The sequence below is a fragment of the Diprion similis genome, chromosome 4, assembly GCF_021155765.1.
Source record: "Diprion similis isolate iyDipSimi1 chromosome 4, iyDipSimi1.1, whole genome shotgun sequence".
In the NCBI taxonomy this organism is placed as follows: Eukaryota; Metazoa; Arthropoda; class Insecta; order Hymenoptera; family Diprionidae; genus Diprion; species Diprion similis.
This window is the reverse complement of record NC_060108.1, coordinates 13648810-13662920: the sequence shown is the minus strand read 5'-3', so window position 1 is coordinate 13662920 and position 14111 is coordinate 13648810.

The window sequence follows — 14111 nt, the reverse complement described above, 5'->3', positions numbered from 1 at the left end:
TGAGTTCCAAGTTGCGGTACTGAACTCCTTCCAATGCACAGTTAGTCAAACTTGTTTTAAGGAACCCCTTATCGGGACTTATTGCTGTAATTAGTAGATTTTCCCGTTCCTTAGGAAGAGATATTAATACCCGCACTGCTATTCCGTAGTCGTGTAATATGTACGAGTATAGCGTTGGCTCTAATTCGCGGGTAATTATCGTGATCTACGGTATAACACCAAAGCCAGAGAATCCGGATACCTACTCGACGCGGGGAGAGAATAGAACAACACGAGATAGTGGAAACCGGCAACCTGCGCTGCCTTACGGTTGATTTTCCCAGTTGAAAACTCGTTTAACGCGGTGATAATACAGAGAAATAGTTTTCTAATTCCGTCTTTGTTTCCACTTATGCCGGGTCGATTTAGATTCAGAAACGTCGAATCTGGGAAGATTTGCTTCGGGAATTCTCCGGGTCGTTAATTCTTCAGTTTTGTTTTTCCTCGATGGAAAAAGGAGTATTCTAAAACTAGAATCGTGCAATTAGGATCGCGTCACAGTCGGTCGAACGAAACTCCGGATGTTACATTTTCTTTATTTTTGATTCTACACACTTTTTTTTCTCATCTCAGTCACGTGTGTGTCCCACCTACACAAAGGATGTACTTCACTGGTGGATAAGGGAGGCTATATTGGAACGAAATTTTTTTGCCTCCCCCACGGGAATCGAGTACATAAATTAAGTTGGAAAGTTCTCCGCGAGTATAAAGTTCACTAGCAGCAGCAGCAGCAGCAGCGCTGGCGTTTCGCTTAGCTTATATTGGAAACAAGAAGCACCGACTATAGCATGCTCAGGTTGTGAATTATAAAACCGCACCTTGCCGCAGCAAAACCGCTCGCGAAAATAAATTTCCACGCCAATTCCCACTTTCCGTCTGGAAATTTGGCGAGGGCCTTGCGAATTCCCGCGTTCTCCCTGGGATTTCTCGATCGGAATCGAGGGTCCTTCATCCTCTCGTTATACGTTGATGTCATCAGATGTAAGGAGAGCGTTAAGGCTATCCGCCCGCACGTGTGATCATTAATCCGTATAAAACACCCCCGTTCATCCCCCAGGAGGGCGCAGGGTGAGGAATTACTCCGCCAAAACAGCTCATCGTAATCCGCGTAAAATGACTTTATGTATATCTACCCTGTCAAGCTTTCCCTGATTATATTCTGATGCGATTAACGCCTAAGGATGTTGCAATTCTATGCGTGACCTACACGCTAAACTCGCGTCATGTGCTCCCAAGAATTTATACTCGAGTAGGGGTATGAGCTGTGTAACTGATTCACGAATTATCTCTCGTCTCTTGCCTGTACTTAGCTGATTATTTTATTCATGTATCATCCAAGCGATGTGTGCTTACAATCTCTAATAGAAATTACCATCGAACTTGAGTTTTTTGGTGTGGATTTTACGGAACGGATTACATTTACTTCGGTTTTAAGTGCTCGCTGAACGATGTTTCCAGGTCGTGTGGATCTTCCAAAGGAATGTTTGTCGTTTAAACAAAAATTCAAAGTTTCACCAAAGTGAAAGAATTTTGAAATTTGTGTCAATGAGAATAATGCCAGGAAAATCTCGAATTTTCGACAGCTTAGAAATCCCAAACTTCGAGTATTGGATGAGGAGACCTGAATCGAAAATCTGCACAAGTTGCTGTCTAATATATCCTGCTGCTCTACAAACCCGTGAGATTTTCGATCGGCAAGAATTGCCCATACACAGTACGTTCATATCGAGTATTTATTTGCATATGAAGATAAATCCACTTCGACGCACTTACGACTCGTGCATTTGTTCGAGATTTCTTAAGCAGTAGGAAAGCTGGCGAAACATTTTTTCCCCCTTCCTTTTTATATCCACTCTATAGCGCTGGGTGTAGGGTTGCGGTTTTATGACGAAAACATTATCAACCCTCAGACAAATTTGATCACACATCGAAGCTCCGCAACCTCGGCTATAAAACCGTAGCCCCTTAATAAAAGTTTCAGGCATGATGTATGCAAACCACAAACACACACACTGTCTTATATATATATAACTATCCTAACCGTTGGGTGTCCTGAAAATAAGGCGTACTGAAGGCGCGCAATAAACGCATTCTTCAGATCTTACTTCCTAGTTTTTCCCAACCCCATTGTAAGGACGAGTGTAGGGTTGCAAAACCCGGGGTTTTTTTTTAAATACTGACATTTCATGCCCACGATTAATGTAAAAAACAGGGTAAACAGAACAAACATGTAGAATGGTTTTGAAAAAAAAATTTATGGTCGCGAGCGCATCGAAATCTCCGCGTGTATTTCGAGGATTCTGATAAACAATGAACCCTTAATTTCTGAACATGAGAAGGAAAAAGCAGCTGCCTGAGGAATAAAAAGCGGTCTAATTTTTCCTTGACGACAGAGTGCAGGGTGGGTGGATAGTTGTTCCGTTAACGAGTGACCCAGTTGTGTCAACGGTATTACGTCGCGCGGTCGACTACTTAAAGCGACACGCTGTTCCTTGCTGCTGCGTTTTTGAAACAAAATCGATGCACCGCACCCTGGAATACTGCCAGTATCTTTATTTTTATTAGGCATTGACAATTGGGATTCAAAGGACAATGTGCTGCCGTAGCTGGCTGGTGGCTAACAGCTCATATAGACTTGAGCGAATTAGGCGAGACTGAAGATATTGCAGTTATTGCACAAGTTGTCTAAAAGCTTTCATTTTCTCAAGTTAATTGGATATAGATTAGGATTTGTGACAAGAGGTTTTATATCCTGGAAATTAAAGTGGCTTCTTCCAAAATTTCGAATTCGAAGAGTCCGAAATTGGGTATTTCATTTCGGTTTCGTTTTGGAACGATTGTTCAGTACGAGTAGACAATCCAGACTAATTAACCGGAAAATGTTAAATCTTCAGAAAGTAAGGGGCTAGTCAGAAGTAATTTCTTCGTATTGGCGGCCTCGAAACTGTTTCGAAACATTGTTAAGAACAACTAGAACAACAGGTAGATCAAAAAAGTTCGATTTTTAAAAATGGGAGACTCGGTCGGCAAACGTTTTTTTTTCCACTTTTCAATTATCTTCCATAATTGAACAGTAATTTTCTTTTGGAACAATGCAGAACAACTTAGAAGAAATGCAAACAATGTTGAAAACGTAATTAATTTGCCGAAAGTTGGAGGCCAACTTTACACACTGGTATAATGCTGTCTGAAATCAAGACTTGTTCATGACTTGTTATCAGTCTGTTGATCATTCAAGGAAAATCGCGGTGATAATGAAGAGAACGATATTAAGTAGGGTTTGTTACAACCAACGATGACTTTGATCTCGAATAAAAGCACCTCTCAATCGCACTTTCTCTGACTCTAAGTTGTTCGTCCATATAACATGCATTCGTACATACCTATTACGCTAACCGGATGCATTTGTAATTGTAATAATTAATGAACTCTCAAGCGTAAGAGAGGAGCTGTGTTCGCGTTGTTACGGTAGAAAGGATGCAGCAACCGTATTACGTATTGCGAGGATTCATCTTACGCCAGACTTAGCAGGCGTGCAATTTCCAGGTCCTGTACCATGCGCGGCGGCTGCTGGCCTTGCTCTCTCCCTCTCTCTCTCTCTCTCTTTGCTTGAGAGGAAGAGGTACTGCGCGTGCCATAACTCGTTGAAACTTGACGCCTCGAAAGCGTTAAAACGGTAACAAACAGTTGTAACTTCAGCCCTAAACTTTTAACGTTCGGGAAGCCGGACAATGTCTTTCTGCCATCCCTCCTCCCCCCCGTTTCCCTACAGCTTTTCTCTTACACCGAGAGCCGGCTGGGTGACTAGTCGTAGACGAGCAGCCCTCTTAATTTCACTTTTACAACTTTATACACACTCGACGAAGATAATAGAATTTCGTTCATTTAGCTCTCTTAACTACTGCAGAAGTCCGAAAAATACGCACCTTAATATTGTTACATTTCATTTCAGACAACGAAAATGGTGAACACTAATTTTTGTATTCGTTTGCTTTTTCGAAAAGAAGTTTTACTTTCGGTGCTAAATATTCTCTACGCGATTGATATTCGTCCGTAAACATAATTATTCGTCATTTTGATGGGTCTAATTTACATGGACAAATTCCCGGCTTGGATCTTGGCCGCTGAAGCGTTCCTTTAACGATACAATCAAGGCGTTTTATCGCTGCAACCGTCACCGTTGTTGTTGTTCTTGTTGTTATTGTTGTTGTTGTTTTGGTTGTTGTTATTTACTGCGACAGACGGAGTGTGACCTTCGCCCAACCCTTGAGCGACCCTCTTATTGCGCGTTTAACGCCCTGATGGCTGCGGTTCCGAGTGCGCAAACTATGCCGAACTAATCGTTCGCCCGAGTGGTTACTTGGCATTAACTGAACCTCGAATCCCGGGGCCCTTTAGCTCTTGCCCTCTACTCTCGTCCCAGGATGTGCGGACTCTGATTATTGTTCTGCAGGAAAGTGGTTTCGCGGGTGATCCTCACAGCGTTCAGATGCAAGCTCCATTCGATTATTATGGAATTATAAACGGAAATACATAACTACGAGGGTGTTGTTAGTAGAGAAAGAGAAATAAGTTCGAGACAAAAGTTGTTGGTAATTGAATGATCTATAAGCTTGACAATTGGTAAAATTCAATGAAAGTGAACGGTGTTAGGGAGTCAATGCCGAAAAAAAGGGGAAATTTGGGAAGTTTGTGCATTTCGAACGAAATAACTCGAAGAATATTGATGCTAGAACAAAAAGTTTGAATATAAAAGTTAAGAAATTGAATGTTTTTTGTCAAATGAACAGTTTTGACATACTGACACTCTCGAAATACCGCAAATCCGGCATTATGCTCGGAATACACCCTTTAACAAATCATGTAACTATCACACAAATTACGTTATCGTGTGTAGATAAATTCACCTATAAATAGGACTAGTTTTGCGGTTTAGGGTGAATTGCAGCATGGTTTTGGTTTTTCCTGTGTTCCTCCAAACAATTTGTGGGAACCTACAAGGACAGAGCGGGATTTTGCTACCTACTTGAGTAGCGAATCCTTAAAATAGAATATCCAAGGGTCAGCGCTAAATTTGCTCAATCCTGAATATATCAACACAAATTAACCATGATTATGTGTCGCGATCCATCACAGGATGAAGTGTTTGTGTAGCAAGGATTTGCATATATAACTGATTGCTTATGAGACGAAGAGAGAAATAAAGTTATTACGACAGTTCAGGGTGACTTGAATTCCATATCGATTAAATCGCAGACAGGCGATTGGTGGGAATTATTGAATCGGAAGCTGAGCACAGCTCGTCAATTAAAGATTTAAAAATTGTGCGATGATGTGTACGTAGGCACGTGGATAATAAAATGGCGAAAACTCTGACTGCCTGATCTTGACGAAGCGTATAAAAATGCCGAAGAATTTTTTCTCGAAAAATCCTTTTGGAGCTGGAAAATTTCGCAGAATATTAATAACACCAGGCTGAAGTCAGCGTATAATATATATTCGATATAGGTACCTTGTGTAGGTATGTAAGTACCTGTATACTTCGTTTTTATAATAATATATACCGTGCGTAAGACGTCGAAGGTATAAAAGCCTTCGGGCAAATGCAAAGCCTGTAGGTATTACGAATCCCTCGAATTTGTGCTTTTACTTTTTCCGCTATATTTTACCTTATTGCTAATATTATTATTGTTGTTGTTGTTCTTGTTGTTGCTGTTATTCAGAAGTAATTAAGCACCTGAATGAAAAAGCGAAGGCATCGATCAACTTATACCGTGCTTCCGGAGATTGGTCGGAAAAAACTCTCGTTTCCTGTTGTCTTATGATACAATATATATATATTGTATATATGTTTATTAATAATTCTCTCAATAAGCGTTATGAGGCCTTTCCAGCGGTCGTTGCAGAGTAGCTGAATTCGAAAAGAGGAACTCCATCGACCCGTTTTCGGTAATATTAAAGCTCCTTTTAAATTGAGACTCGAATTCGCTGCATTGCGAGTACAGAACATGGCCGCAGCTTTCTTGCTTGAGTATATAAAATAGTTTGAAAGAACGCCAAGAAACTGAAAATTTCAGGGTGTAAGATACGATCGGGTTAAAATTTTTCTTACTTGTCTTTGTACGATGAAAATGAAGCAAATAACAATAAATAAATGAATTTCTCTCGTGTTGATTTATTCATTGGCATTTTAGAGAATGGTATATATATCAGTGATGAATATCGCCCCGAGAAATAGGTATCCTGGGAGATTTGAACGGGTTTGAAAATGTCGAAAGCGCTGAATTATCATGGTATGTTCGTTTCGGTGATTGAAAGCGGTATTGATCGAGTTTCATCCCGTTTCAGGATCCATCCCTTCAATTAGTAGCTGTCCCCCAACGGGTTGGGTGGGAACAAGAGTCTGGAATCACACTGTAAGTGCATAACGCTAACAACCACAACAACAACAACAACAATAATGCCAATTCACAGGGCAGTTCTCGAAGATACTGAGTTACAGAATTCTCACCGACGCGACAATCATTTGGCTGTAAGTTTACTAATTAATGAAACGCGGGGGAATTATCTGGATTCCGTGGTAGCGGGTTTCGGACTATTGCACCGGTTTCGTCGATATCAGTTAACAAGCTTTCTAACACCCTTTGAAAGTTACGTAACCTGTTTAATTAACGTACTGCCATCTCTGTAAATACGTATTAGTTTTGGATGTTCTTTCGATTCAAAGACACGCCGAAGGTATTTTGTTCAGCTGGATGCAGGTTGATTGCAAAAGCGAACGAGACTATATATAAGATAGAAGTCTCTATCGTTTCTCGTTTTCTTCCACATTCCGCGAATTCCCGACTAGAATCTTCTTTTACTCGAAATTTGAATTGTCCCGAAACTCACCCCCTTGAATATGATTGGAGGAACGAAGTTTCGAGAATTTCATGTTAAAATTCTTTCCTCTCGTCGCTGATTTGGTATTTTTGTCAACTCGAACGCGTCTCGCCTTCCTTTGAAATATGTCCTCGCCGAATCAAGGGGTTGCAAAAGCTCTGGCACGGCTTGTATACATCTATAAGGTAGGCGTGGTAAAAGTTGGAATCTCTTTTTATTTTTTGAGCAAAAAATTTCAACACTCCGATCGAGGCCCCGAAAGTTTAGGTTAACACTTCGGAAAAAAGTTTCGTGAATCCGCTGCCCTCTGACTTCAAAATCCTCTATCATTATACCTATATACTCCCTCAATGAATAATAAACAACGCGGTTATACTCTGTTGGGTAAAATTATCGGGGATAAAATGCGTCGACGAGTTTGAACGCGGAAATATTCCTCCCACCTTCCACCACCCCGAATCGCTCTAGATAACACAATAAACTCCCGAGGCTGTGGGACAGTTTTAGGACACACGTCAATTCCAGCTGATCTCCCTGCCTCCCTTCAAAACGTTTCAAAATCCTCTCCACCTGCGCCCTCTCCTTTCCGAGTATTCTGATCCCGCGTCAATCTAATATTTCCTTTCACCCCCTGTCAGGACGTGATCGAAATATATACATATATGTGAACAGTTCAACACCATGTGACAGTCGTCATTTGAAAGACCTTATTTTAAGTGGACCTGGTTAATAATAATAACAACAACAACAACGGCAATAATAATAATAATAATAATAACACAGAAGCCTTGTGTGGTTGTACGTGGCAAGGAAGGGGATGGATCAGTAATAATCCTAATCCGGCTGCAGCCAACTCAGAATGTTCAAGAGAAACACTCGCATTCGCACGAGGGAAAAGGAAAATCGTTAAGATCAATAATTTTCTGTTTATTATGAAATTGCGCACATGGAATTTGCAAACCGTCATAAAAAAAGGAAAGATGCTTTTCTGGGAAGAAGAGACTTTGACTTGATTTAATGTGCATTCCACCTATGCAAATTTGTATCTTATAATTTATAAGCTACGGTGAAATAGTATTCCATGGTGATCATGATCCAAATGATGTAGTAATGGATCGGATAGAACGGACGGTATCTGAGACTCGGATTTCTTATAGGTATAGGTATGTAGATGTATATTTGCGATTGGTTCAATGAAAAGATATCACGCTCTGACGTATTGAATTGACTTACCTATTCGCTTCGTATAAATCAATCGCTGCACCGCGGTATCTTGGATTCATCCGTATTTTGCGATGTATAACTTTGGCGGATTTATTTTCGTTTGGAAAATCGACATATGTGGAAAGCTATTTGGTATTTGATGAAAAATTACGAAATGACCACTAACATGTTCTGGAACTTTATGCCAAGGAACTTAACTCGAAAATACATTGTCACTCGAAATATACTCGTTGAGGATTAATTTCCTATAATCTATTCTGATTCACCCCGTAAATACTTTGGGCATTCCCTTACGACAGAATTTAATTAACGTTGTTAATCCTCGAATCCGTCACACGATCGGACGGTGGACAAGGACAGTTTCTCATAATGTGAAACTCCACGCTTGAACCATTAGGGAATATGACCTAATCTAAACGTGCGGTTCTCATCATCGATCAACGCGAGTTCTTCTTCATACATATAGCATAGTTGATGGTGATAAAGATGGTTATTCAACACGCCTATAAATGACAAGCTGGACCCTTTGTTTGCTGTACTCAGACAAGTGGCTGTATCAGAGCTACATACTCTCGTATGTTAGAAGAGATTTCCAAGGTCCATTCACGCGAAAACGATGTTAATGAATCGTTTTGTTCTCGAATATTGCCAAGGAGAGATTTTTGAAGTTTGCATAAACGTTTAGTGAGTTAAAATCGAATCCTCATACTGTATTTTGGACAATTTTTTTGGCGAAAAAAAATCTTCACCTTAGTATAAGCTTATGCGTCGAAAATACCCGAAGAGCCTACCTAAAACCAAGTGCAAGAAGTTGAAATCTCTGTTTTCTTCATCTCCATCCGCGAGGTCTTCGAGGCCTTCGAAGTCTTCGACGGCGTCCGCGATTCGAAGAGGCTCTGGTTCGGCATCAGGGTAGGTAATGCCGAAAGCGATTTGCAGATCTTTGAGGAAGATTTATCGGTGGCATACGGAATGAGAGTGTAGGGGATGTCGGAGTATCGCAGAAGTAAGGGATGAGTCCTCGTTCTATCGGCCTGGGATTTTATTGGCCACAAAAGTTTGAGCTTGGGCGGCTCCCCTATTCGCGGCAGTTGAGACTCCGGCTCTCGAGCCACGGGCGAGATTTCCTAAAGTTTAAGAGTCTGAGGGACGTGCGACTTCACCTTGTAACCGAGTCAGCTAACTGCAGACGCCATGTCTGCCGGTGTCGCGGTTCCAACGTCGTCGATTGCCGCTAAAGCCCGACTCCCGGCACCTCTTTATGGCCTTTGTTTTTCCCCCGTATAACCTTACCCCTCTTTATTTCAGCGAGACGATCAAATGATAACGATCATTTAGACGGGGATTCCCTCACGGGAGGCGCCCTCGCGGCCACAATCGGAACTTTTATAGTGATGGGGGCCGCCGCTAAGTGGCGTTGTACGCCAGTCGGTCCCTGCAGCTGCTCTACTTCTCCCCGAGTTTTGCTCGACCTACTTAACTCGTCAACGGTTTATTCGCATCAATTTTCATTTGGACGCGGGTTTCTATGCGCAATTCTTCTTCTTACTTCTTGCGTTCATATATTTATCTCGAATACGTAATACATGGAAAGACAGTTTCTGATGCTCCTTCATGCCACCGTCGGCCACGGCTTTGACAGTTTGCTCATTTATTCCAGTCAGAAAGTAGCCCAGCTTTACCTATGCACCAACTTCTTCCCTCGACGATGACTCCCGGAATTTCACACTCTAGTCGACGTGACGTCTTCGCCTCGTATCCAAAGCGCTGATGGATTGTCCGTGCAGTCGTTACTCTCGGACAAATCGACTCTTCTTCGTCTCTGCAACGCGGAACATTTGTACCGATCGAGACCGTTGTACTGTGCAATTCGAGATATACCTTGACGTCTGATCGGTACGGTTTGCATTCCTGAATTTTCATCATTTTTTTCTTCCCTTCTATAATCCCATTCCGACAGAAACAAATTTATTCCGAATCTTGTTCTCATTGTCAGTCAAGAATTGATTTTTCCGCTTCGTAACGAAGGTCGATAAAACGATGAATTAGCGTGGTAGGATGAAAGGGCGGCAACTTTTACCGCCAAGACTGGCAGCACGTTTTTATGTAATCCTTGGCCAAATCAATTTCTCTGTATATCATACGGGGGTCGTGATCGGGTTCAGAGCACGTATCCAACGGTTCCAATGCATCATATGATGGGGGAAGGCGCCGCCAGATGGTGCACGCTATCTCGCGTGCGAGTACTTATAAAGTTCTTAGAGTTGTTAACTTCCGCCATTCCCTTCCTCCTCCATCCTTGGATCCAAAAATTACGTAACTCGGATCTGCCGTCGCCGCTGTATCCAGTTAATGACAAAAGTCAAAATTACTTCGAGAAAACTACAGGCGAAGAGTTTGGTAGCTTGGAACAGGTCTCGAGGTGGTATCTGCTTTTCAATATTATTTCAACCGCATGTTGCACGTTCAACTTGGTATCTTTGTGAAAATTCCGGGATTCGCAAGGCAGTTCTTGGAGGCCTCGGAAAATCCGGCGACAAAATTCCTCCTCTTCTTCTTAGCCCAGCTTGCCTCGCGTCTAGCCAAAGGAATAATTTTCAGAGGGGAAACGTTTGAATGTATCTCGGGGAATAACGGACGTCGATATTCTAGCGGCGGGACGCGAAGGACTCGTTTGCATGTGAACGAGCCCTGAAGTTGCGCGTTCTCAAATGTTTATCGAAAATCGTTTCCATATTGCGCCCCACTATCCCAGCTTATGAAAAAGCTCAAATTATTGATAGGATCACGGTTTCCGGTATATCGGTATCTTTTGTCCACGATTCTTGTACCCCACACTCATCGGCCAAAGAAATAAGATAGTTTCGTATACAAATGTAATAGGCTTCGCTGAGGCAATATATACGCCCTTTTCGGTTCGATTCCTGACATTTACCTCGGCTACCCTGGCTTGAGGTTTACCGCGTCGTCTTTTCCCCGCTCGTTGCTATATATACATATATACATAACCCACATTCCCTTAGTTTCACCCCCCTTTGGACTCTCTTTCCAGCTGTGCCATTTTCCTCCCTGCTATCACGGTGGCTTCCATTTCTGCATTTGTTACTGCATGAAATCATTTCTCCTAAGTTTTAGGATTTTTCACTGATATTCACACCGTTTTCTGCAGAGCTTTACCTTTCACGTCAATGTTTTGAAACGATTAATTGAACACGTAAATTTTCACTACAGATTATTGTAAGAAGATTAATTTCGTCTTTACGTGTTTTCTTTACTTTTTCTTAGGCTTAGGCCAAGATAAAACCTTACAAAATCTAGATTAACGGAAACATAGTGTTTCCGTGACAAGTTAAAAACTTGCATTATTTTTCCTTATTGACTTTATCGAGAAATTATGCAGCAATCGATCCAGCAGCAATTATCATGTAATTTTACTTCCATTCGGATATTAGCGAGTTGATTTTTCCGTACAATCGGTCTGACTCACTGATTTTTCTTTCTTTCTTCCATACATACATACATAGATGTACGTCATCTGTATACCACAGCTGCGGAATTCATTTCCCAGTGCTACTTTTCCTTCAATTTGTTGCCAAACTCGTTAAGAACTTAGTATTCCAACTTTCGAAGGTTTGTTTTTCACCCACCGTTTCCTTATTCGGCATTTCCTTAGCAGGCATATTTGCAGGCGGCTGCTCTCTTTCTTGCAGTCGTCGCGAAGTCTGAGTCGCGTTGAGCTTTTCCTGTGTTTTACTGTATCTTAAACCAACACCCAAGTACACGTGTCACTCAGTCAAGGCTTAACAGCTTGGCAAAGGACGTCTAGCCCGAGGCAGGAAGTAATTAAGAAGATCCGCTTGACAGAAGCGTTCATCCCCTGCAACCGCGTGGTGATACCAAGCTTTTGCAAGTGTGCCGAGGGTGCGCCTTGCACGCGTCCTTTGAGTAACGTTAAATTACCAGCTTTATGTACCTTTCTCGCGTCTGGTCTTGTGATTTATGCAGTAGGTAGGTACTAGGCGTAAGGTAGATACGCTGGCGCGACGCTAGTGTGAGTTTTTCCCTCTCTCTCTCTTTTTTTTTTTCTTCTTGTCTTCACTTCTACCTCCCTCTTTTACATTTCAGTCTGCGGTCGCATAAACCGCGAGATGACGAAAGATTTTTCTTTACTTTTCCTTTATTTGTCGACTTTACAACCGTTTTTATTTAGGTACGTCACGTGACTTTGCGCCCTAAAATATCACCCTTACTATACCGCTCGCACTGCGCGGTTCATAAATCCGATCGCCGACTCAAGTGTCGAGTTATGAAAAGTAGACCGAGTCCGGAATTCGGCTCGTGCCGTTTATTCCTGCAGGACGGAAACTGCATGTATGGACCTCGTTGGTATGGGTCTGCACCACACACGGATTCGTTGATAATTCTGAATCAGACCACGTAAGGAGAGAACGGCACGCATCGCGACTTTAACCTTCCGCCCGACCAACGATCGCTTTCAACCCTTCGCCCCTTCACTCTTCCCTTTTCCCCGAAGCACTCATATCCTCGCTTCTTCTCTCTACAACTTTCCAAATCCTTAGAAAAAAGCTCAACCCTGCAGCAGCTAACCCTCGTCCCTCGTGTTCTCGCCCTCAACGCTCTGACCTACAGGCTTGGTTGGCGGTATACTGCCTTGGGATTAGTCCGAATTGGCAAAATCGTTGACCCTCGTCCTGGAGTACTTAGGCGCGAGATACCGCCGGAAGTGGGTTCATGAGACCTCGTCTCACTTCTTTCTACCTTTCCTTTTTTCCAGCTGTAAAACTACCTTTTGACACAGGGTTGCGGATCACCTTGACGATAACCTGAAACTCGGACCGTTTAAAAAAAAAAAACACATCCGTTTTGAATGTAATTCATGAAATTCGCTTTTTCGGTTTTTAAGAGAAGCAAAATTAATTTCCGAGCGATGATCTCTCTTTGCCAAACGTAATTAATCGAATTATTATCCTATTTTTATCGAAAGTATTGAATAAAATAAATAATCGAATTAAGCTTTTCAAGCGGATAGCTTCATCGAGCGATAGAACTATAAGGGGTTAAGAGAGCAAGAAATGGGTATCCGGGCATTGTGATACGGTAAATTAACTTGTTCACATCCCGATGGGGCTGACTAGGCAGACACCCTGCAAGAAAGGAGAGTGCAGGGAATGTCCGATAAAAAAGGATTCCGGGTCACCGATTATAATTCGGAGGATTCAGATTGAGTATAGATTTGGAAAGTGTAGGATGATACGTCATATCCAGACTGAGATAACCCCTGGAATGATGGTAATTTATTACCACCCCGGTAGTCGAGGGTCGGCTCGATTTGATCCATAATTCTTGCAACACCCGCTGCAGCTATTATATATTATATGTGCCTACGCATACCACGTGAATGGATGTCGATGTGAGGATATTTATCTACATTCACGCTATTTTCACCTAGGTATCTGGATATTCTATTATAGTCAATATTTCTATGGCGTAGTCGAGGGTATGATGGATGCTCAATTATCGTGCAAGTATTGTGGGAAACAAAATTTTGCCTCGGATGTTTATCGGATCAGTGAAATGTTCCACTTAATCCGCAGATCAATATGGTAGTTTATAGAGTAGAAGTAGGTAGAAATAAATAATCACATGATATTTCCAACGATGACGGAACCTCTTAATTACATGAGAGCCAGTATCGGGTGAGTGGCTGAAAATTGTAACGAAAATAAAAACATTTAAAAACACGTAAACTGGTTTTTTCCCACGAGTTTGGTAAATATTATAGTTATTTAAATGCCACGTACCATTTACAGAATGGTCAGACATAACGCGAATAAATCCGACAGCCCAAAAGCATTATGGCGTCATAAAAAACGAGGTTTTAAAATTGCATGTTTTTCTGCTGAATTCTTAATCAACACACAATTAGAAGCCGGAAAATCGTGACA